This window comes from Pinus tabuliformis, chromosome X (genome assembly GCF_031772625.1).
Source record: "Pinus tabuliformis cultivar Carrire ecotype Pingquan chromosome X, CPIR1, whole genome shotgun sequence".
In the NCBI taxonomy this organism is placed as follows: Eukaryota; Viridiplantae; Streptophyta; class Pinopsida; order Pinales; family Pinaceae; genus Pinus; species Pinus tabuliformis.
In genome coordinates, this window is record NC_142308.1 from 603,930,127 (window position 1) to 603,954,052 (window position 23,926).

Genomic DNA, 23,926 nt, shown 5'->3' on the forward strand with positions numbered 1-23,926 from the left:
AATCCCTGTCAAATGATAAATCCTGTCAAGACAATTTGTAGTTTCAAGGGAAGGAAAATAACATGAATGTGGAAGATGGGTATTCACTTAACAGTGAGTAATGTTTGTTGGTAGCAGAAAGGAATAAATGAGAGTCAAATTCGATGTGGGTATAGCATGAACAAATAAATAAATAAGAGATGTCTTGTGTGCAGAGAACCGAACGTGGGTAGAGAAGAAAGGAAGAGATAAATATCACACCTGATAGACATGATTGCCAAAGGGGAGAAAGAAAACGTTTTGAAGATGCCTTCATGTTGCAACAAACAGATGCCCCAATATTAGCAGGAAATAGTTTTTGGTAAAAAATGGTAGCAGAAATGGCTCCCATCCTCAACCCCTTCCCATGAGGTGTAGACCAATTGGTTTGTGTGGGGTTTAGTCCCCACCAAGTCATAGGTTCAAATATCATGGGGAGTGGTTGAGGATGAGAGCCACCTTTGGGGGAATTAAACTATCCCAAGGGCCATCCAAGCTCGATCGAACTTTGCACAATCCTGGTGATAACATCCCACTAGTGAGTATATTGTTCTTCCATCCAACATTGAGGCTGGCCCTAGCCTAGGATCAACCTAGTTCGAAAAAAAGAAGAAAAAGAGAAAGAAAAGAAAAGTGGTAGCAAAAAAATGATTTTGCACCAACCCATCAGGAGTAGGATAGATTCATGATATTTAGCTACAGTAAAAGAAGTTTTTTTGCAGTATTAGTGTAGGAATTTACAGGGTAAGTTCCTCAGACAGAACACCAAAGGACATTGCTCACAAATATATCACAGATCAATACACCAGTCTTGTTGACGTGGTTAAAATCCTCAAAGAGGGAAACAATCCACAGCCTGAGCCAATACGACGACTTCAGGCAATTTATTAATAAAAGAATGAAAATTTACATAAGCTTCTCTCATGAACGATTACCCTATAAATGACCCTCCATGCTCTTTAAATAGAGATCATGGATCAATCGGGTGTTAAGCCACGGATCAAGTGTCGGTAATACCGAGGAGAGAATGAACCGTCAGATGACTACATATCTTGACCGTCAGATTGTAAGTTACAAAAGTACATAGTAAAGAAACACACTTTACCTAACTCTACACTAGACCAAGTTATACTTAACTATTTCCTATGTGTCGGAATATCCTAATATCCCCCCTTAAGAACAACTTGGGATAGGATTGAAGGATGTACGAATATGACACAATAGGAGAAGGAAGGAGGCACTAGAGCCTATCCCCCCTTAGTGACAACTTCCTGAACTCCAACCATAAATCGAAGTTTAGTAAACTTCACCTCTGTGAGAGCCTTTGTAAAGATGTCTGCAACTTGATCATCTGTTGAACAATATTGCACTTCAAGAACATGGTCGTGAATGAGATTTCTGATGAAGTGCATGTGCAGTTCAATGTGTTTGCTGCGCTGATGTTGGACTGGAACTTTGCATAGTTGAATGGCACTTTGATTATCACACCAAAGTGAAGTCGGATGCTGCTGCTGAAAGCCAAACTTTGACAGGATCTGACGAAGCCACAGGGATTCCTTACTAGCTTCTACGGCACCACGATACTCTGCTTCTGCTGAACAAAGAGAAATGGCACTTTGTTTCTTGCAAGCCCATGTAATAGGTCCTGAACCAAGAGTGAACACATAACCTGTAGTAGACTTCCGATCATCAGGGTCACCAGCCCAATCAGAATCAGTGAAACCAACCAATAGAGAAGATGCTTCTGCATTGTAATGAATCCCAAACTGAACTGTACCTCGAACATAACGAAGTATTCTTTTAGCTGCTTTCCAATGACTTTCATGTGGGTTTTGCATAAACTGAGCAATAAGGCCAACAACAAAGTAAAGGTCAAGACGAGTATGGGTCAAATATAAAAGTTTTCCTACAAGTTGACGATATAAGGTAGCATCAACTTCAGGAGAAGTACAAGTGACTGAAAGTTTGGCTCCAGACTGAAAGGGAGAAGGGGCTGGCTTACAGTCTTCCATGTGAAAATGGCGTAGAAGATCACAAGCATACTTGGACTGGGAAAGGGAAATACCTTCCTTGGATTGCAAGACTTGAAGACCAAGAAAATAATGCAAGTGTCCTAAGTCTGTCATTTCAAACTTCTTTTTAAGGCTGGACTTCACATGGTTTATAAGGTTGGGATCACTACCAGTAAGGATAAGATCATCAACATAAAGAACAAGAATGATAAGAGACTTGCCCACTTTCTTGGTGTAGATAGTATTGTCAGAATGACACCTAGAAAAGCCAGTTTCTAAAAGAAAGCTATCCATTTTGGCATACCAAGCCCGAGGAGCTTGCTTGAGACCATAAAGGGATTTCTTAAGCCGACATACAAGGCTGGAGTTTGTTTGTATAAAGCCAGTAGGTTGTTCCATATAGATTTCTTCATGCAAGTCCCCATGCAAGAAGGCAGATTTAACATCCATCTGATGGACTTCCCATTTGAAAGAGGCAGCAAGGGAAAGAACAAGGCGGATAGAGTTCATTTTGGCAACAGGGGAGAAGGTTTCAGTATAGTCAATGCCTTCAACTTGTGAAAAACCCTTAGCAACAAGACAAGCTTTATGTTTATCAACTTTTCCATTTGGTCCATACTTGGTTCTGTAAACCCATTTGCATCTAACAAGTTTTCGTCCCTTTGGTAGAGGAACAAGATCCCATGTATCATTTGCCAATAATGAACGATATTCTTCATTCATAGTTGCGTCCCAATCTGGATGGCCTGAAGCTTCTGCAAAGGTGTCAGGATCATAATTCGCTGAAGCTTGAGCCAGTAAAGAAGAGGCTCTGTCGAACTGAGAACGTGTACGTCGCTGATCTGTAGGATCACCGACAAGAGCGCCTGTTGCATCCTGAGTAGCACGAACCCATTTTGGAAGTTGGGGAGCTGAAGGAAGGTCCTGAGAAGGTGGGGGAGGATTGTCATCCTCGCTTTCATCATCTGAAGAAGAAATATTTTCAAAAGTAGAAGAGATAGAGAGAGATGGCACATCCACCGAACTAGGCTCATAGGCCGATATATTTTCAACGAACTTTACATCTCTTCTAATGATAACATTTTTGGACTTAAGTAGAATAAGTCTATATCCTTTGACATATTCAGAATATCCAACAAAAATACATTTTTCACTCTTAGGTTCTAAAACTTTATGTTTCTCATTTGGAATATGGGCCCATGCTTCACTTCCAAAAACACGAAAGTGACTTACATCTGGTTTAATTGAGCTCCATGCTTCTTCTGGAGTGATATTCTTTAAAACCTTAGTAGGAGTGCGATTTATTATGTAATTTGCACAGTTAATTGCTTCTGCCCAAAAATTAAGACTAAGTCCTTTAGATTGAAGCATACAATTAACCATTTCTTTTAAGGTGCGATTCTTCCTTTCAGCTACACCATTTTGTTGTGGAGTATATGGAACAATATGTTGCATTTGAATTCCATTCTCAGTGCAAAAGTTGATGAATTTGTTGTTAACATATTCTTCGCCATTATGAGATCTTAGCTTAAGAATTTGATGTCCATATTGTTTTTCAACAAAGGCCTTAAAGGCCAAGAACATGTTAAATACTTCACTCTTGAGTTTTAAGAAGTACACCCAAGTGTGTCTGGAGAAATCATCAATGAAAGTTAAGAAATACTTGTAGCCAAAGAATGAAACAACTGAAAGTGGACCACATAAATCACTATGCACAAGCTGTAAAGGGGCTGAGGCGTGCCAAGAGGCACGTTTTTCAAAACTACCCCGATGATGTTTTCCGAGTACACATCCAGAACAAACACCATCTCTGCAAGATACCATTGGAAGATCTGTCACCATATTTTCTTTACATAGATTCTGAAGGGAGTGATAGTTTAAGTGACCAAATTGCTCATGCCAAAGTTTGGTCACTTCATCATTGTGAGCAACAAATACCGAGGGAAGATTTGATGACCCAGAGTTGTTAAAATTATACAACCTTGTAGAATCATCAACAATGCCAGTAGCTAAAATATGTCTAAGATCTTTTAGGTCCTTAATTACAACATTGTGAGGTGAAAATTCAACGATTTTACCTTCACCTGAATGAGTTATTTGATATACAGATAGAAGGTTGCAGGATAAGGTTGAAACACATAATACTTCATTAAATTGACCATTGTCTATATGAACAGTTCCAGTCCCTACAACACTAAGAGATCTATCATCACCAACATATATATTTTTGGTGTTACAATCATTTAAGGAAGAAAACATGGCTTTGTTTTTGGCCATGTGATAAGAAGCTCCAGAATCAATGATGCACTCATGAGAATTAGAAGAAGAAGATACATTTAGTGCATATCCAGACCGAGATGTTTGACAACCACATGTAGAAAATGCTATTCTTGAAGATGAAGTTGAAGTTGAAGAGTGCTCCAAATGGATGTTATGCTTCTTCATTGCTGCTTCCAAGGCTTCCATCTTCTTAAAGCATTTGGATTCTAAGTGGCCATCTCGATTACAAAAGTGGCAATGTTTATCAGTCTTCTTCCCTTTGTTTTTATTTGCCTTATCATTTTGTTGAAATGATTGTTCGTTTTGAGGCTGAAATTGCTTAGGACCCTTGTTTGGTTCAGGACCATTCTTTTTAGGATACGGCTTCTTAGGATTCTTTGAATTTGGTTGCTGCTGGGTGGCTAAGGCTTTCTTAGAAGAGTTTCCAAGATTAAGAAGACCAAGGTGTAAGAGTTTTTCTTGTTCTCTTATTAAGGAATCACAAAAGGCATCAAAGGAAGGGGACTTGTAGTCTTGTCCTTGAGAAATGAAGGTTTCTCTTGTAGAATAGAAGGTGGAAACAAACATAGAGTAGGCTGGTCCCAACTTAGTAAGAATGGAATAGATAAGGTTACCATCTTCTTTCTTAGCCTTAACACCTTCCAAGAGAAATCTAAGGGTCTTGAACTTGGATAGAAAACCTTCAATGGAAGAAAAATTATTGGGGTCCAATGTAAGCAATTCATTTTCGAGCTGATGGGCTCTAAGTTCATTTTTAATTCGAAAAACTTTAGTGATCTGTTTCATTGTTTCATTAGGAGTATCAAGTTCTGCGATATGGAATCTAAGGTCTGAAGAAATAGACATCTCTATCAACCCACGTGCTTGATCTTGCCTATTTTCCCATTTGGCTGCCTTATCTTCATCTTTCGGTTTGGTTTCTTGGCTTGAGGCTATTCTGTAAAGACCTTTAATTCTAAGTAAATCCACAATGTAGGACCACCATTGGAAGTAGTTGGTGCTATCAAGAATAACTTGGCATGGGCTTTCCATTTTAACGGAAACTGAAGCTATAGATGTTGAAAATAAGTGTTCGAATGGAAAGATCTCGAAAAAATAGGTCGATTAAAAAAAAACAGCTCTGAAAATGGCTTCCGGATGAAGACGTTATGGCTTTTGAAGAAAAGTTGTTGAAGATGCCGATGAAGTGCAAGAATGTGCGGAAATGAATGATAATGTTATATTTAAAAAAAAATCCGCCCCCTTTCCAAACTTAATCTAATTAGCTCAACAAAAAGAAAGACTTGAACTCAAGACCTCTATTCTCATAAAGTAGCTTTGGACCAAGTGAGTTAGATTAAAAGGTTAGTAATTTTTGGAAAAGATGAAAGGGGTTTTTTTTAGTCACTGAAGCTTTGGGGTGCGTGCTTGCTTGAGAAAGCTCCTTTTTTCCTACAAAATAAAAAACACAACCCAACACGGACATACAAAAAAAAACCTTATGGCTTGAAGTTAGCTTTAGCCAGAAACTAACAATTTTCCTCAATGTTTTTGATTTTTCTGAGATCACACTAAGGCGCGGCGGAAAAGAGCATACGCATGAGAAAAAAAACTTCCTTTCTGTTTTTGATTTGCCCAGATCGCACAGAGTTGCGGGGCAAAGAGCATACACAAAAATGAAAGGTGTGGATCTGGTAATAAAAAAACAAAGAGATAAATAAACCGAAATAAACAGAGAGAAAATAACTAAAAGTTGCAAACTATGTTACTTGGTAGTGGGAGCGACCATTTTCAGAAGCTCCCGGTTTGGGAGCGAATCCGGGAGCGATTTTTTAAAAATATATATATATATATATTTTATATTTTTTAATTTTTGATACATATATGTCAACAAAAACATGTAGAATGATGAATTAGATATAAAAAACATAAAAAAAACATAGATTGATCATTGAACCATATCACATCAATCATCTAGAAATTATAATCTTCATCAACCATGTCCACAAGTTAGTAAAATACATATTACAACTGCAACATATTGAGTCTCGTGAATCATGATTCATCAAATTCAATCTTAAAGTTTCAACTTCAAGCTTTCAAAATTGAAAATTCAATATATAACATTTATCATCATTGATCACCAAAGTTGTACTTGTAAGCTAAGTTTAACCATTACAGGAAGTAATATCTTAGATATTTCGAAGTCCTAACTTCTAATTTTTAACATGAAATGAAATGTTATAAAATGAAACATGAATAATGAAATGAAATGAAACAACTTTAGTCTTTCACGAGGCATCATATTCATAATTCACAATCATTACCAATGAGTTATAATTGCCAACTTCAAACTTCAAATTTTCATTGTCACAGTCATATACTGTTTACAAAAAATATCATTATGATATGAAAGAGTCAAGAGTCAAGAGTCAAGGACTCAAGACTCAACAGTTATGAAAACTAATAGAAACTAGAAAAGACAAGTAAACTGTAAATCTACATGTGGCCCTTGCCACAAGAGTCTCCAGGAGTATAAGCAGGTCGTGGTGGTCTTCTAGGAGTCTCCTGCACAGACCGATGACCAGAACTAGAAGGCACATGCCCTCCACGTGAGGGTGTAGATGGAGGTGGTGACAGCAAAGGAACAAGACTCGGACCTCGAGCACTGCTACTGGATGGTGGAGGTGGAGGGCGCATGGCTGTTGCAGCTGCAGCTGCTTCATCTTCATCCCTTATAAGTTCCTCTTCCAGTTCTTCAAGATGCACTATACCATCCTCCAAATTGTCATCCTCTGGGTGATTGTCCCAAATTTTATATGTGGGATCCTCATAAGCCCGATCACAGTAATGACTCAACAACCTCAAGTTGTAGTGCACATAAACCAAGCTTTCTGCTCGGTTTTCATTGAGTCTGTTTCTTTTCACATTGTGTATGAAGCTGTAGGTGCTCCAACACTTCTCTGCAGAAGGAGTATTCACAACCTGTTATAGAACTTTTTTTGCCAATTTTGGCAGAAGTCCATGGTCGCCATATGTTTCCCACCATGTGAGAGTATCAAATCTGTCTCTGTCTTCCACTGCTGTGAAGGTACCAAACAAACCAGTGCCACTAAAGTATTTGCCTATTTCAAGGCGCACAACTGCACATTCCTCCCTGTCAGGTATCAACTTTTCTAATGCTTGCAAATATCCACTAGTTACCTCTGCATCTAAATGGGGTTTGGTCCTAATCCCACCCCCTGGTGCAGGTTGGCCCAACCAAGATGTAGAGTAATATTTTGGCGTAAGGATATACGCCAAGCAATGTAGTGGAAGATTAAGTCTATTCCACCATTCACACACACAATCATGAATCAGTTTGTACAAGTCGGGATCTCTGTTATGAACAATATCTCTTATTTGCCCCAACATGGTATCCATCTGCTCATACACCTCGCCAATCACTGGTTTGTCTGTATCTGCAAACTGAATCATGTGATAAATGGGCTTGGTGAAATGCAATACTTGCCTCGCACTTGTCCAAAACTGACCATCAAGAGCGGCCTCCTCCACCAGTTCAAAACCTCCCCTGTCAGTGGCATTTGTAGCCCTTTCCCTTAATACCTGTCAATGTGGACTTGATACCATGCTAGCCAATGACTCTCTTACTTTCAAAAGGTGCCTGAAGGTGAGGTAATAGCTACCAAATCTGGTCTTCACAATCTTCAACAACTCCAATCTCGAGTGACTGCGGAAAAGGCCATGGGTATTGCTATGATTTGTAATAAATTTTATCATTTGTTTGCCTTTCTTGTACAAATCACCAATCCATTTGTATTGTGCATTTTTGTTCTTGACAATATCATGCATCAGAAGGTTCAATGTGTGAACCAAACATCCTGACCAAAATATGTTGGGGTATTTATCCTCAATAATTGCTCCCACTGCCTTACAATTAGGAGCATTATCAGTGATGACTTGTATGACATTGTATGGCCCAATACAGTCAATTGTTTCAAGTAATGCTTCTGCAGTGTTGATGGCGGTCTTGAACTTGTCTGAGTAATCATGTGCAGTTAGAAAGATGGCACCACTAACAGACACAGCAAGAACACTTATCAATGGCTTGCCTTTTACATTTGTCCATCCATCAGATACAATGGACACCCCATGGTCAGTCGAAGAACTTGTCATTCTATTCAAAGAATGTGATATTTTTGCTTTTTCATGATCAAGTCCAACTGTTCTTGCCTTGTCATACCCAGGGCTCTTGTATCCTTCAGGGGCATCATTTATGGCAGAAACCATTTCGTGCCAATAAGGTGAGCGAAGAACATTGAATGGTATCCCACATGCATAGAGAAACCTGTAAACCTTTGAATCCACATCATTCCTACACCCCTCATCAAGGAAATCTGATATGGTTCTACGCCTTAAACCTGATGACCCTGTGCCTCCATATCCACTGCCTTGGGAGGATGCTGAAGGAGTTCTTTGTGCTTGTGATTGTGAGCTTGGTTCAAAGAAACCCCTTGATTTTTTTGATTTGTATTGGGCTTCCTCCTCTTCCCTTATGTATTTGGCTCTATCCGCTGCTGACACCGCTGGACAAGTTTTGATTCCTATTTGTTTGTCTCCATCCCATGGCCTTTTCCCGCAGAGGTGTTTTCTGGCACGGGTGTATGAACCTGTGTAATCATTGTTGCAATGGGGGCAATGAAATTTAGTGGTTCCACCCCCTCTCCCTGCTTCAAGCCTGTTAACATATTTCCACAATGGGTTTTGGTCTTGTTTAGTTTTTTGAGAGTCATGTTCACCCTCCTCCAGCTCCTCCTCACTGGGGTTTTCATCAAATCCAATTTCTCCAACTTCTTCATCCCCCTCTTCATTTTGGCCCCTCCATTTCCTACTCTCCAGCACCATAATAACCATAAAAGGGACCAAGAAGAGGAAAATGCCAAGAAATATAGCCAGGTCCATGATGTTTGATATTTGTAGGCTTTTGAATCTGCAAATTAATTTAATTTATTTAGAATCTTAGATTAATTAATTTAATTTAGATTCATGATTTTTTTACTAAATATAGTTAATAAACTAAATTAAACTAACTAAATTACTACCTAACTAAATTAAACTAACTAAATTACTAAGTTACTTACCTCTTTGCAGGCTTGCTCCTCGCTCCTCGGCACTTGCTCCTCGCTTCTCCTTGCTCCTTTGCTCTTGCTCTCATTCAAGTGATAATGAAATTTTTGTTTGCCCCATTGAGTTTATAAAACATAATTTATTTTTTTTTAAAATTGGATTTTTTTTCGCGTCCGCGGCTTTTTTTCCGCCCGGATCGCTCCCAGCGAGGGTCGAATCGCTCTCGGAGCGAAAATTTAACGCTTGGGAGCGATCGGGAGCGATCGCTCCCCGATCGCTCCCGAGCGTTAAATTTTCACTACGGGAGCGACGCTCCCGATGTCGCTCCCGAAATTGGCAGGGAGCGCAATTTTTTTTATCGGGAGCGCACTCCCGAAATCGCGCCCGTTCGAGAGCGCGCTCTCGACCCACTCCCGAGCCGCTCCCGCCTGGAGCGCGGATTGGGAACGGGAGCGAGGGGGGGGGAGCGCTCCCCCGCAACTCTGGTTGCAAATAAATACTGTATACCTCCAGATCTTAAAAATGACGTAGCTAGGGCTACCGGAAACCTTTTCGTGTGAAACGAAAGGGGTTCCTCACTGGAACAGATGCTCCTAACACAGTAGAGTAGTCCTCTCGGCCCGAAAGCAGTCAGAAACAGTAGATCTAGGAAACGACAGTCAGATGCAGTTCTACTGGCTTCAGATTTGGATCACCAATGGATGTTGTCCTCAACTTGGCTCTGATACCATGTAGGAATGTACAGGGTAAGTTCCTCAGACAAAACACCAAAGGACACCGCTCACAAATAGATCACAGATCAATACGCCAGTATTGTTGACGTGGTTAAAACCCTCAAAGAGGGAAACAGTCCATGGCCTGAGCCAACACGGCCACTTCAGACAATTTATTAATAAAAGAATAAAAATTTACATAAGCTTCTCTCATGAACGGTTACCCTACAAATGACTCTCCATGCTCTTTAAATAGAGATCATGGACCAATTGGGTGTTAAGCCACAGATCAAGTGTCAATAATACCGAGGAGAGAATGAGCTGTCGGATCACTACATATCATGACCATTGGATTGTAAGTTACAAAAGTACATAGTAAATAAACACACTTTACCTAACTCTATACTAGACCAAGTTATACTTAACTATTTCCTATGTGTCGGAATATCCTAACAATTAGACCAGACACTGTTGAAAAGGAGTTGCAGACAGTGGATAGTGGGAAGACATTTATGCTAGAAGTGTGAAAATTCCACAAACCCAAAATTCCGACTGAAACAAGCTGATGTTACTTAACCTACTTGTTAATCTATACAAGTTATTTACTGTGTGCTACGGTAAATATCGAAGTAAATACTTTGCAGCCCTCACTTAATTAAATTATATGCGGAAACAAGAGATTGAGCAAGAAAGAAAATACAACACAATTGACACCGTTATTTTTTGACAAATGTCCCTTGAAAAACCCAATGTGAGAAAACTGGTGCAACAACTCTGAGGGTTTATTATTATTAAGCAATAGAAAATTATGAATACATCTCTGAATACCTCAAGGGTTATTCAATTATGGAGAGAGAAATACTAGCAGAAAGATTTGTGAGATTACATCACACAATCACTGATAAAAATCCCGACTGATTCAGACATTGGATGAGGTGCCTCTGGCAGGCCCTACGCTGCCTCTACGTAGTCCTCACGCAGTTCCTGCGTCAACCTCTCTAGACATTGCGTCACCTAGCCAGCTGGTTGATTTGCTGCTCGGAGTCACTGCTCTCAGCCTCCCTGTCTCACACCTCGGTTCCCGGGTTCTGAAATTGACTCTGCCCTGTTGTCCCTTCGATGCAAGAGCTGCATTATTCTTCGTCTCCTTGGGCTTTGACCCATTAGTGTTGCTTCCGTCAAGTTTGACCTTGACTAAATCTCTCCTTAGCTCCTCTTGTTTTAGAGCTGCCCACATCTCATCCCAATTCAACAATGCTGCTCTGCCTAGGATATTCTGTACAAAAGACTTACCACTCATCTGAGACAGAATTGAGGGCCAGTCTAACCAACTCTGAATCTTGAGGTGTATGCCCCGCAACAGACAATTCATCATGGGTCTCCTTAAGCTTCATGAGGAATGGATCCACACGCTCCCCCTTCTGCATCTGAGCAGATCTCAACTTCTGCTCCAAGTACATCTTCCGCTGCTCGGAAGATCCTTGATATAGCGTTGCCAAGGCATCCCACATCTCCTTAGCAGTCCCTCTGCTAGCGACATGACACACTACGTGATCCTTTACTCCATCAAGGATCATCCTCTTGGCCTTCGCCATTTCTGATCTGTACTTCTTCAACGGATCTGGATCTGCAGGCACAACCACCATGCTATTGATATATGTCTTGAGGGCATGCTTATTTAGAAGGAATGACATTCTAGCCTTCTAGATGACATAGTTGGATGCTTCATCCAACCCATCCTGATCCCTCAAGCCACTAGTTGCCATCTTTGCTACAAATAGAAAGTCGAATGACCTCCTCTCTCCTCTGTGCTGCTGTTGGGCTAGCTTACGCACTCCCTGCTAGAGCTAGTAAAACACCTGCCCCTTGCTACTGCTCAGCTCTAAAGAATTCGAATTCCTTGGCTAGGAATTCTATAAGGAAGAAATTCCCTCAGCCGTGCTTCTCCTCTTTCTTCTAACGATTTTTTGCCTAGCAAACTGCCTGCAGAAAAATCTGCGTCCCACCAGTTCTACTCATGCTGAGGCTTCAACGCTGCTCCCTCTGCCTTGACAAAAAATCGATCTGGAAGCCCTTCTCTCCGTCGACTCACTCGGAGAGAGACTGCCTCGAAATTTTAGCCCTCCGGCTAAGAACTGCGCAAACCCTCTGGGGTTTCGAACTGTTGCCTCTTGCCGCTTTTCGATTTCCCTCTTTTGCTCAATGTTGGATCTACCGACACTGCTCTTCTTGTTCTACCTGCAGCTCTGATACCATGTGTAAATTCCACAGACGCAGAATTCCTACTGTAACAAACTAATGTTACTTCTCCTACTTGTTAATCCATACAATTTATTTACTGTGTCCTACGGTAAATATCGAAGTAAATACTTCTGCAACCTTCACTTAATTAAATTATATGCGAAACAAGAGACTAAGCAAGAAAGAAAATACAATACAATTGAGACCGTTATTTTTGGACAAATGTCCTCAGAAAAACCCAATGTGGGAAAGCTGGTGCAACAACTCTGAGGGTTTATTATTATTAAGCAGTAGAAAATTCTGAATACCTCAAGGGTTATTCAGTTACAAAGAGAGAAATACTGGCAGAAAGATTTGTGAGATTACCTCACACAATCACTGAGAAAAACCCTGGCTGATCTGGACACTGGATGAGGTGCACTGTGCCTCTGGCAGGCCCTATGTTGCCTCTGTGCAGTCCTCACGCGGTCCTTGCGTCAACCCCTCTAGACACTGCGCCACCCAGCCAACTGATTGATTTGTAGCCTGGAGTCACTGCTCTCAACCTCCCGGTCTCACACCTCGGCTCCCGGCTTCTGAAACTGTCTCTGCCCAGCAAAATTTCGAACTCTCTCTCACCCTCTGCATGGTCCTTTGTGGCCCTGTGTCAACTTCTGCGTGAGAGCTGCTAGATCACTCTCTACCTCTCTTTGCTGATGATTCTCCGGTTGAGAAAATCTCTCTCTCTCTCCGGATGCTATCCCTGCCCCTCAACTGCAAGAAATCTCCTCGATCAAAACTTCCTCCTGAGAACTTCTCACTTCAGAAATTCGATCTCTTGATCTCTTGGTGTGTTTTCCAAATGACCCTCAAGCTCCCTTAAATAATCTTCTCGTTGACATTCAATGGCCCAGATTAAAGGCTAATCAATGGCTAAGATCATTTTAGCTTGATCCTCGTTTTCTTTTAGAAGTTACACCCACAATTAGATTAATACCCTTCAATATTTTTAATTTCCTAAGTTTAGACTTAGGGTCGGTCCCATTAAAAAATATTAATTATTTTAATAAAATTGCCTCTGGGTGGAATTTCCCAAAACATTTTCTGGTTTCTTTGGAACACATGTACCCAAGCCTCCCTACAAAATTTGGAGGCCTATAGCACATTTGATGCTACCCCAAATCAACAGGAAGGACCTTGAATTGATACATGCAAAAGTGCTTTTCAAATTCGAGTAGACAAAAATATATGCCCCATTAGTAGTAGAAACTAGTTGTCAAAGAGATACACTCAAGTCAAGAAGTGGAGTTTAGGTGTGATGTATATTAAGCTACCTCTTAAATTCATTCGCTTTAGAACTTTTGGAAATAAGGAGTGAATTGTAGTTTGAAAAAACATGCAGTGGCCAGAACTACATAATCAGATTCACAAAACTTAAATGGAAAAAAAAAATTATGAGTCTTGGGTTATCCTTATGGAGAATATATTTTCTTTAAAAATCTTTGGGGTTTGGTGGGTTGACCATTGGATTGGACAAAAACCTACTCATAGTGACAAAATTAACAAGTTTGAAAGTAGAAATAGATAGGCCCCATAATTTCAACTTTATCTATAGTTGAGAATGTTATTAAACACCATAGTAATTCAAGGAAGCTAAAATTACATGAGAGAAATTAAGAAACTTTTATGAAACCGTGAATGAGTGGAGTACTATAACCAACACAGATTCATCTTAAACCAGGATCTATCAAGCACTGCGAGGGATCAAATTCTTTATGGTGTAATTTTTTTTATCATTTAATTCCATGTCATGTATTAACTCCTTTATATTAAATGATAAAAAAATTGCACCTTAAAAATTTAGCTTCCTCTTTGTACTTGATAGATTTGGATTTAAGATGGACTTGATAGATTTGGATTTAAGATGGATCTATGCTATTATATTCTTTTAAATGTTGTCATGTACATATGTGCACATATAATTATTTATTTTCATGTTACAAACTAATTAAGAAACAAATTCATAATCAAATGTATATCTTGGTTATCATTATTATTGCTATGTAATAAAAAACAATATTTTCCATTTCTAGTTCTACTCAGGGTTGTGGGAGAGTGCCACCGCACCCCTGCCCCTCGCACCCGCTTCCAAAGCACGCTTCGAACGGAAGCACTTAGGGAGCGCACTCCCAAATGACTCTCGTTTGGGAGCGATTTTTGGGAGTTCACTCCCGCCATAAAAATTCACTCTCTCCCTAGTGTTTTCATAGGTGGTTAATACTTCTTCTGTAGAGAGATGTTGGAGCACCTATAGCTTCATCCACAATGCTAAAAGAAACTGCCTCAATGAAAATCGGGCAAACTCTTGGTTTATGTACACTACAACTTGAGGATGTTGACGCATTATTGTGAGTGGACTCGATTCGATAGAGTATCACTTAGGACAACCTGTAGGAGGATAATTTGAAGGATGGAGCCTTACATTTAGAAGAGTTGGAAGCAAATTTCTTTTCTTTTCTTCACAATTTTTTTTTTTTGCTCTACTGTAATACCTAGCCGCAATACAATTCCCCCAAACAAACCAAGGGTTGCCTTCTAGGGAAAAAAACCTGAAATTAACATAATTTCTGCCGTAAGATCTTATGCCTAATGAATGGTCTAGATTGACTACAAAATTACAATATTTTACAAGGCAAAGTTCTCAAAATTTTCCTTTCTGCTAGGGGGCTCAAAGGTTGTTGCCACTTCCTCGGAACCGCCCTACAATAGTAGTGGGGAGGCAAGCCCCCCCACATCCCCCCGTCAGGGATTGGGATACAAACGTGACTGAAACAAGACCTCTGAATCAAGAAGATAATCAAGCACCACACCCAACATGATGAGATTCAAGATGTTGTAACTTTTGGACCTATGGTTGATGAAGATTATATCTACTATATGATTGATGTTATATGGTTTAATCCATGTTTTTATGTTTTTTTATAACTAATTCATCATTCTACATGCTTTTGTTGATATATATGCATCAAAATATATAAAAATATATATTATATAAATATTGTTCCCGACCTAGAAGCTTCTGAAAATTGTTGCTTCCGTTCCTGTTTCCAAGCAGCCTTGGTTCTAATTCAAAAATATAAATCTAAATTTACTCTAAATAGGATTTGTATTTTTTTTTACTTTTACTTTAAAGCCGACTTGTATCTCTTATTTTTTTGTTGTAAATGTAATTTCATTATCATTTTTTAATGTAGAATTATCTAACACTACGTGGCAACATCTCTCTCATATTGGGCTGTAAAGCACCTCGCTACTCTTGGTACAATTAAAAACTATGTTGTATGATAATAAAATGGAGGAAGACGACATAATTGAAGATCTGGTTTCAAAGATAAGATAGTAGACTGATGAGTTCTCTGTGTTGGGATGTAATATCTACTTTATTTGTTGCACCTTTAGTGACTGACGTGGTCTTAAGGGTTGTCTTGTTTTCCCACCTTTCCTTATTTGTATTTCCAAGTCAAGCTTAAGGGGGGATGCTAGTGTTATGGTGGCTAATCTTGTCTCTCTGACATGACCCTTAAAGGACACCTTGACTCTTTGGGTTATGATTGTAAACCCTTAGTGGCCGTCCTATGGTCAAATGGATTGTTAGTGGGGGTCCTAATGGTCCCACACCTAGGTTTAGGGGCTATATCTAATCTACTCTGATGTCATATATAAGAGGTGACACAACCTAAGTTGTAATCGTCCAATACATATTACAGATCGGGCGATCATTGTACAAGTTTATTATTGTTGTTGTTATTCTTGAGTATTATCTTTATGGTTATGTGAATCTTGGGTTTCATCATATAATGCTATCAGAGCATGCAATATTTTCCTGACTTCAGGGTGATTTGTGCGTGAGATTATGTTGTAAATACTAAATATTGTTACATTGCTATCACAAATGAGACTCGTCAAAAAATGAAAATATAAAGGGACAAACCAGCACACTTAATTGTGTATGGGCTTATGATGAAAGATATGTTTAATAAATAAAATCATAAACTGTTACAAAAAGAAATGAAACAAGAAATTTCATCAGTTTACCTGCCATGTACTGAGCTTGTTCCATGCAGATTTCCCATCTCCGCTATGCTCAAGGAACATGGTCTCTGCTTTCTATAACCAAGGAGAGCTGTGAGGTTGTCACTGATTTGCCGTTGTGTACAGTACTGTCGCCTTTCTGTGCAGTTTGGGAATTCTGCATGTTTTGGCATGGTCAATGCTTCCACTTGAGGCAAACAGAGATGTATTGCCTCTTCTCTTGGGTAGTGGGGTGAGAGTCGAGACCCATAACTATTGTCACAAACTTTTTTTACAGTCATTAGGTCTGCCACCACCATCATTGCCATCTTGGCAATCAAAGAACAGGGAAAATAAAACAAACCTGATTCGATGCAATAATGGTCTCCAATAGATTGTTAAATGTGTAAGGATAATTCCAACACACAAATAATAATTTATCGACGTGTGATCATATAAATAAATGTTTTTTGTTAGAAACAAGTGACCAACCTGCAATTAATGTTGGTGCTAGGTGATTAAACCACCATAACTGTTGTAGGGTACCATACACGATGTAATGAGAGATGATAAACTTGAAAGTGAATGGAATGTGTGATGTGCTTACATCTAGTCTGCCTAGGGCTAGCCCTGTGATTCTCTTTGGCTGTGGCATTAAGGTACAATAGCAATGTTCACAACGAGGTGGCTTTTTAGCAGAGGTATCACCTTCATCTCAGTGTGATGGTACAACTTAGGTGTGACTTTCGCAGCAAAGAAATTATGTGAGATGGTGCAACGAAAAAGTAGATAATTGGGTACAAGAATAAATATTAAATCTTATTGTGACCTGGCAGTGATGTCACTAGCAGTTATGTGGGAAGGTGTTACAGCCAAAATTTGGGCATGAACTCTCATAATAAATTTCTGACATTTTGTTTACACGTTTTCAACAATAGAAATGTATGGTGTGGTGACACCTGGTAAAGTTTGGATGTGGCTTTGGGCTTTCTCAACCCAGTGTCAAAATTGGAGAATGTATTTGCTAATAATTTCTTGGATTTTTAGTTTCCTGGAAGGTATTCTGGAGAAAGTGTCTCAGGTGGGTCTCCTAGTAAAAGGAACATTTTAAGGGTGTCCAATGGTGGCTGTCTAAGGGAGTTTGTAGCTCTGGGAAGGTAACTGAAATTTACCATTTCTACTTTCAAATGAGAGTGATGGCAAGCTAGTAGAGGAAACATCATTGAGTTACCTAGGTAAGTTTGAAAATGAGTTGTAAACTCTTGTTTCTATGTGACAGCACGGAATACCAGTGGAGAGTTCCAGGATGTCAGGAGAGATTGAGTCGATTTCAAGTTCTTCATCAGAAGTTTGTCTTACAGGGGGAGAGATTATGATAAAATATTGACCACTGACGAGGGCTGTTAGGATGATAATAATGCATATACGTGTTGTTATACGGGAATGTTGGTCAACATTAGTTAATGATGCATACATGTGTATGTTGGTTATTCAAATGTAAGGGTTAATATTATACTATGATGTGACCATCACGTATTTAATATCTGCACTAGATGGTGAATCCACCATAACTGTGTTTGGATGCTATATATGATGTAATGAAAAATGATAAACTTGAGAGAGAATGGTAGGTGGTATGTGCTTACAGGCAGCCTGCCTTGGGCTAGCCCTTTGATTCTACAAAGAAAACAAAAAAACTTCCATTTTCATGTACTTTGTGCATGCACTCTTTTATTAAAAAAAGCAATATCGCATGACTCGTACTCGTATAAGACTTGTCTGGCTATTGAATCAGCGATTCGTATAAGACTTGACAAAATACAGACTCCCTCAATTTTTCCTTTGCCTCCACCTGATCTCAAGAAAAAAATAAAAAAAATAAAAAAATTGAAATTTGCTGCCAGGGACGGGTCTTATACAGTTCCGTATGAGTTTGATATGAGTAGTGCGTGAGTCAACGGGTCAACGCGAGTCTTATACGAGTCTTTGGGTAAGGGTCTTATGTGCGGGTTCTATGAGAGTGACTCATTTTGGCATATGACTCGTCAAGACCCGCGAGTCTTGAAGGGTCTTATAAAGGTTGTGCTTCACTGAAAAAACAACAAAATGTTGCACCCTTCCATATGTGCACCACCAAGCCATTAGCAAAGCTCGACCATTACTTGGTAAGAATTGATATATAACGTCAGAGTGAGACTGCCTCTAGCAAGTTCGAATAGAGGGTCAATATAAGAAAATTGTTTCTAGTGACAAGAACCATTTCTAATCAGCCAAGAATCACCTAGATACAGGAGCATGGATCCACTAGCGATTTTGACAGGACTCCTTGATTTTGTAATTCTGTGATTCCAAGGAAAGTCAACATGATCAGTGTCACACCTAAAAGGTGGCTCAAGCTTATTTGTTGATATTTGAATATTTACTACTCATGCATGAAGGTTGACATTTTGATCTGAGTTTCTCATAGTGGTTTGGTGATAAAACCTGGACAACTTTATTGGTGATAATGTCTGTCACGCCAATGCCTACTTTTTGGTTCAGTGGTAGGGCTACCTAAAATCATTGCATGCATTTCAGTGGATTGAATCTCTGAAACTATCAAGTGTTTTGGTGGTTTGTATGAGATCACAATTGTTGGACCTTGTATAACAAAGTTTGTTTTTTAATGAAACGGGTATGATAGTTTTATTAAGAAAGAAAGCTGCTTTCTGGCCCAGAATTGTTACATTTCATCAAAGCTACCAATATTCCTTGCGGGTTTGAGATTGAGCACAGAGGCTCAATCCAAACCCTCAAGCGAGTACCCAATGATAATAAAATTTTATTCCCTTTCCAGCTAAATTTTTTCCAGAACACTCCCATAATCCAAATACATTTACATTCCATTTTTCACTACTTTTTTATTTGATTTTGACTGCCTTCTTGTTTTCCTTGGCGAAATATTTTGACCTTCTTCCCAACTTGGATCCAATTCGTGTTTTCTCCTTAATCCAATGGGTCACCCTTGCAATGAGTGAGTGTTGTTGTGTTAAATTTGGCAACTATGGCCAAACTCCACCTTGGACAGCTCTTATGATGCAGCTGATATATTTATTGGATTCCTCTGTTTGAGAGATGTAGGATTGATCTAAAGGTCATCTCATCCTGACATGTACAAATGGAATTATGAATTTATTTTGTTTATGGACAAATTGTCAAGGTTGGCCAGCAAACTAATGTAGGCTAAGAAGCCCAATAGTCACGTCTATTCATCCTCAACGTTTGCATATAAATAGAAGGTGCCTTGCCTCATTTGGACATAACTCACCTTCTCACACGTCTCTCTCTCCTCTTATGATTGGGTACGGATTTCAGGACAGCCTCTCTCCACACGTGCAAAGAACAAAAAGACTGTTTTCTGCGTTGACAGAATTTCAGGGACAGTTTGACCAAGCGTTGACCAGCAGCTTTGACTTTGTTTGACTGTGGATTAGTGGGATTCTTTCTGTTTGGGCAGGCTGCATTTCTGGGCACAGAAATCGAGGCAGTCCATACTGTTTGACCAGCGTTGACTGCAGCATTGACTTGCGTTGACCAAGTTTTATTGAGTATTTTTGGACTGTTTTGGGCTGATTTGATTTTCTGTTGGAAGCCAAGTTGATTGAGTTTGGCTGAGCTGTTTTGGAGGTCAAAATCTACCCTGTTTACCAGCGTTGACTTTCTGGTTAGGGCTTTCTGTGGCTGCTGTTTGACTGGACAGAATTCACTTTGATTGGGCAAGTGAATATTGCATATTGTACTCACTCTCTCTGTTGAATTTTTGAAGAATAATAAGAAGAATTGATTAAAGGATTTCCCCACATTGGGGTTTGTCCTTGGGTGACGCCATATCTTGTGTCCTCTTGTCCTGGCTTGTCTTCTACTGTTTTATTTATGTTCTATCTGCATTTATTGTCATGTTAATGTGATTGCTAATCTGGAAATTGATATAGGGCTAATAAGAAAATTGAAGTAAATTGCTCTTAAGCATAGAACATGCCATTGTTATCTAAAATTAACATGTTGTCTGTAGGTTCTTCCTCATCTGCCTGATCTGCCCAAGAAATTGCTTTTCTAGCTTTATTCCTTGAGGATTCAGAAGGGGATCCAACTTTCACAAGGGTTTGCTACGAATGAGCTTCCACTGTCATTGAATCTGGAGGGTGTTCATTGACATGCACTTCTTCCTCACTGATTTTTGTTTCCTTCGATGAATGTTCTTTGACAAGAACTTCTTCCAAGTTGTCTTTTGAGTCTCTTCTTCTTTGTATACCATATAATGTTCGCTCTAAGCTCCTTCCCACCATTTGGGCCTCCAATTATTTTTCCTGCCTCTATTATTCTGCAAACGTTTGGGGTAGTTTTTGATTACATGCTCTGTTTCATAACACACTCGAGATTGAAATGAAACATTTTCATAATCAAGCTTCTGAACCTATACATAGTTTGTAGCTACTGGGTTTATCTTGGTAGGCAAACCCTTGTTAAAATCCATCTCCACGCATATTCGAGCATAAGTGGGATAATTGTTTTTAGTTTCGGGGCTGCAGAAATAAAACGTCCCAATTGCATTTCCAATGGAAGTTAATGATGGTCGATTTCAAAGATGCAGGGGAAGGTTCGGGAGCCTTACCCAAATTGGAGCCGTGGAGATTGACACTGTAACTAGATCAAAGGTAGGAGACTAGGGCTGCATGAAGAGACTAGCACTACCTAGAACCAGGTCCCGGATTCACAAATAATCTTCATACCCTCAATATTATAAAGATAACAACAAAAAAACCCCTAGCCAGCGGGTAAATATTCAGTTCATCAGTTAAGAGAGGTTTCCATGAATTAGAAATCTACCAGTGGAGATCAGTCAACCGCGGCCAAAACCCATTAAATCTGTAGACCAAAACTTGATCTGAAAAAAACAATTCACAGCTAAAGGCTTCCTCCTCCAAAGGAACATTAAAGGCGGGAGCTTCTTGAGCTACCAGAAGAACAGATTCGGATTTCAGCATGGTATTGTACAAAACCGTTGCTTGAGCTGCCTGAGAGGAAGAATTTGCAGAACCAGCTGCCATTCCTTCAAGAGAGATGATTTCCTTGCTGAATCACAAGAGTTCATCATTGATCAGTGAGCTGCGGAAACCACACAGCGGGAATCTGCGAGAAGGATTGCACCGGGAGAATGGGCAGCAGACTAGGGCAAAACCCTAGCTGCCGCGAGAGGCTGCATCCTCTGCTCCATCGCGAAAACAGGGCACCTAACAGAGTTTGTTAACATATGATCTTTCAAGAAAAAACTGAGAACACTCCTCTCGGGTGAAATAAATGTGAAGTTAAGCTGGCAGAACTAAGTGAAATGTAAAATATTCTTTTAACCTAATGTTCTTGTTTCAAGAATTTAGAAAAAGAATCATGTTTTTTTTCATGGTATATGTTTGATTGTATCCATAAAATTTGGATGGTTTGGTATGCTATGGTTTGTGGAAATTCAAGGTACATGAATATTATCACATACCTTTTTGAAAAACCCACAAAGGTTGTAACTAGGATGGGGATCACTGTCAACAACCCCGAGAGATTCCTGGAAGGTGCTACCAATATATTTAACCTTTGTTTTTGTTATTGAATTCAGTAGTTGTAGTATTTATATGTTGAAACAATATTATAATAACCAGTTATTCCAATATTGCGGGGTTATAATATGTTAAATATGCCACTATGCTCAAGTGTCGTCGTAGTGTACACAAATTCTTATCTTGAATATGACAAAAGAAGTTTTTGAGTTTATTTTTCCAATTAACGCTTTTATCATTCAGACTAAATACACTACATCTGATAGATGGACCTTAGACACAGATGAACTCGTATTTCCTTGTCACTGAAACCATGTTGTTTGATAATGCTTTCATGTATCCAAGTCAAGAATGCCTGTGAAAGTTGACATGGCAATGTTTTGCAGGTCAGACTCGATAAATCTTGAAGCAAACGTATTCTTTATGTTCAAATGCAAATGCGGTCTTCTTTCTGGTTGCAACTCATTCTCATAGAAATATCTAGCTCTTTATTAAGTCAAAAGTCAAGGTTTCGTGCATAACATGAAGGGGTTTGATGCTGAAAGAACCAGTCTGAGGCCACTGTAAGTATGTTTAGATTGATAGTGAAATTGCACATATGAATTTGTACAACTAGATATTTTGTGGTAGTGTCACTAAATATCAGCAGTATACCTTTAATTAAAAGATGAAAGGTTTGAACCTACTGCTGTGATGTTTAATGGGCACAGAAAGGCAGTGAAAAGCTTCTGGAATACGCCTGAATCACTATAATATTTGCAATTTCCTGTATAGGAGTCTATTTGTTATTGTAAAGAAATTTTCCAAGCTAGGTGCTCATATTACTGTTAACTTCTTTGGAATTCTGCTCATAAAGATTCTATAAATTTAATTTCTTCCCTGTGGCCTGGCCATGGATGACAGGTAAATGTTTCCTTGCTTAAAGAACTTGCCTGTGGGCACATTACGAGTCTTGATCTGTATATGATCCATAACTACCCATCAATCAATGCCTGTAAAATTTGTAGAAAAAGCAAGGCTATACAACAAATGTTCGTTTATGTTACTTCCCAGGTTGAATCTTAAATTTGTTTTGTCCATTTTTCATAGATGATGAATTCTCTGTATCAAAGAGTAAAGTAGAAAGTTCATTCACAGATTGTTATGTCATTTTATTAGTATACTAGTGTATTATTCACATTGGTCTATGATAGTATATTACTTATTTAAATTTCTTTATTTTGGGAAGTTATAAACACGGTTAGAAGGTTGGATGGGTTTTCTAAATGGTGTGCAAATATTCACATACTAATTACTCTGACATGCCAGAACTCATTGCAGTTCTAAAACTTTGTAAAACAGGTGCTAAAAGCCTTTTCTTTTTCCCCTCATAATGCCGGAATTTCAATTCTACCTCTAAAAGCATAATTTTCCATCCAAATTTGCTCCACAGAGTTATCTGCTCAAAATCATATTGGTGCCACCAATGAGTGAGTTCGCTAGTCCTTTGTTTGAAGATAAATGTGTTGGCAAATTTTGTGAGTGCCAGCCTCCAGGTTCAGTATTTGTGGTATTCATTCCAAGCCGCCTTCAGAAAGTCTTCAGTGTAGTGCCTCTTCTCATCTCAGCTACATGCAGACTTTGCAGTAAGTAAATTGTAAGGCTGTTTCCATCCACGCTAACAACAAAGTTGTTTAAGGTGTTATCCATCCACAACCATTATGTATATGTGGAGGAAGCTCAGTTTTGCTCAATTCGGACCCGCATATGTCCATGTAATACACACTTGAGAGTCAGTCGTCTCTAAGTCATATAGTGCCACGCAACAGCCTCAATTCGCATCAGCAAAACAAATATCTTAGAATCCACAAATGGAGTTAGTCGAATCTTGCTGGAGAAGAGATTGATATCTGAAGTCATGGAATATTGATTTTAAATAATT

The 23,926-nt window shown here is 39.2% G+C and overlaps 1 protein-coding gene across 4 annotated transcripts in view; it reads left to right on the top strand.

The window, feature by feature from the left end:
• LOC149141481 (mitogen-activated protein kinase kinase kinase YODA-like) overlaps positions 1-23,690 on the top strand; it is a 193,663-nt gene extending 169,973 nt beyond the window's left edge. Inside the window, exons 11-12 of one of the 4 annotated variants that reach the window (XR_016264566.1) lie at positions 22,392-22,568; positions 23,326-23,690. The gene's annotated coding sequence lies outside the window, so the exon portion shown is untranslated. Of the gene's footprint in view, positions 1-22,391; positions 23,224-23,325 lie in introns of those variants that run through there. The other 3 variants (XR_016264565.1, XR_016264564.1, XM_089448703.1) reach the window with 3 other exon arrangements.
• The last annotated feature ends 236 nt before the right edge of the window (positions 23,691-23,926 follow it).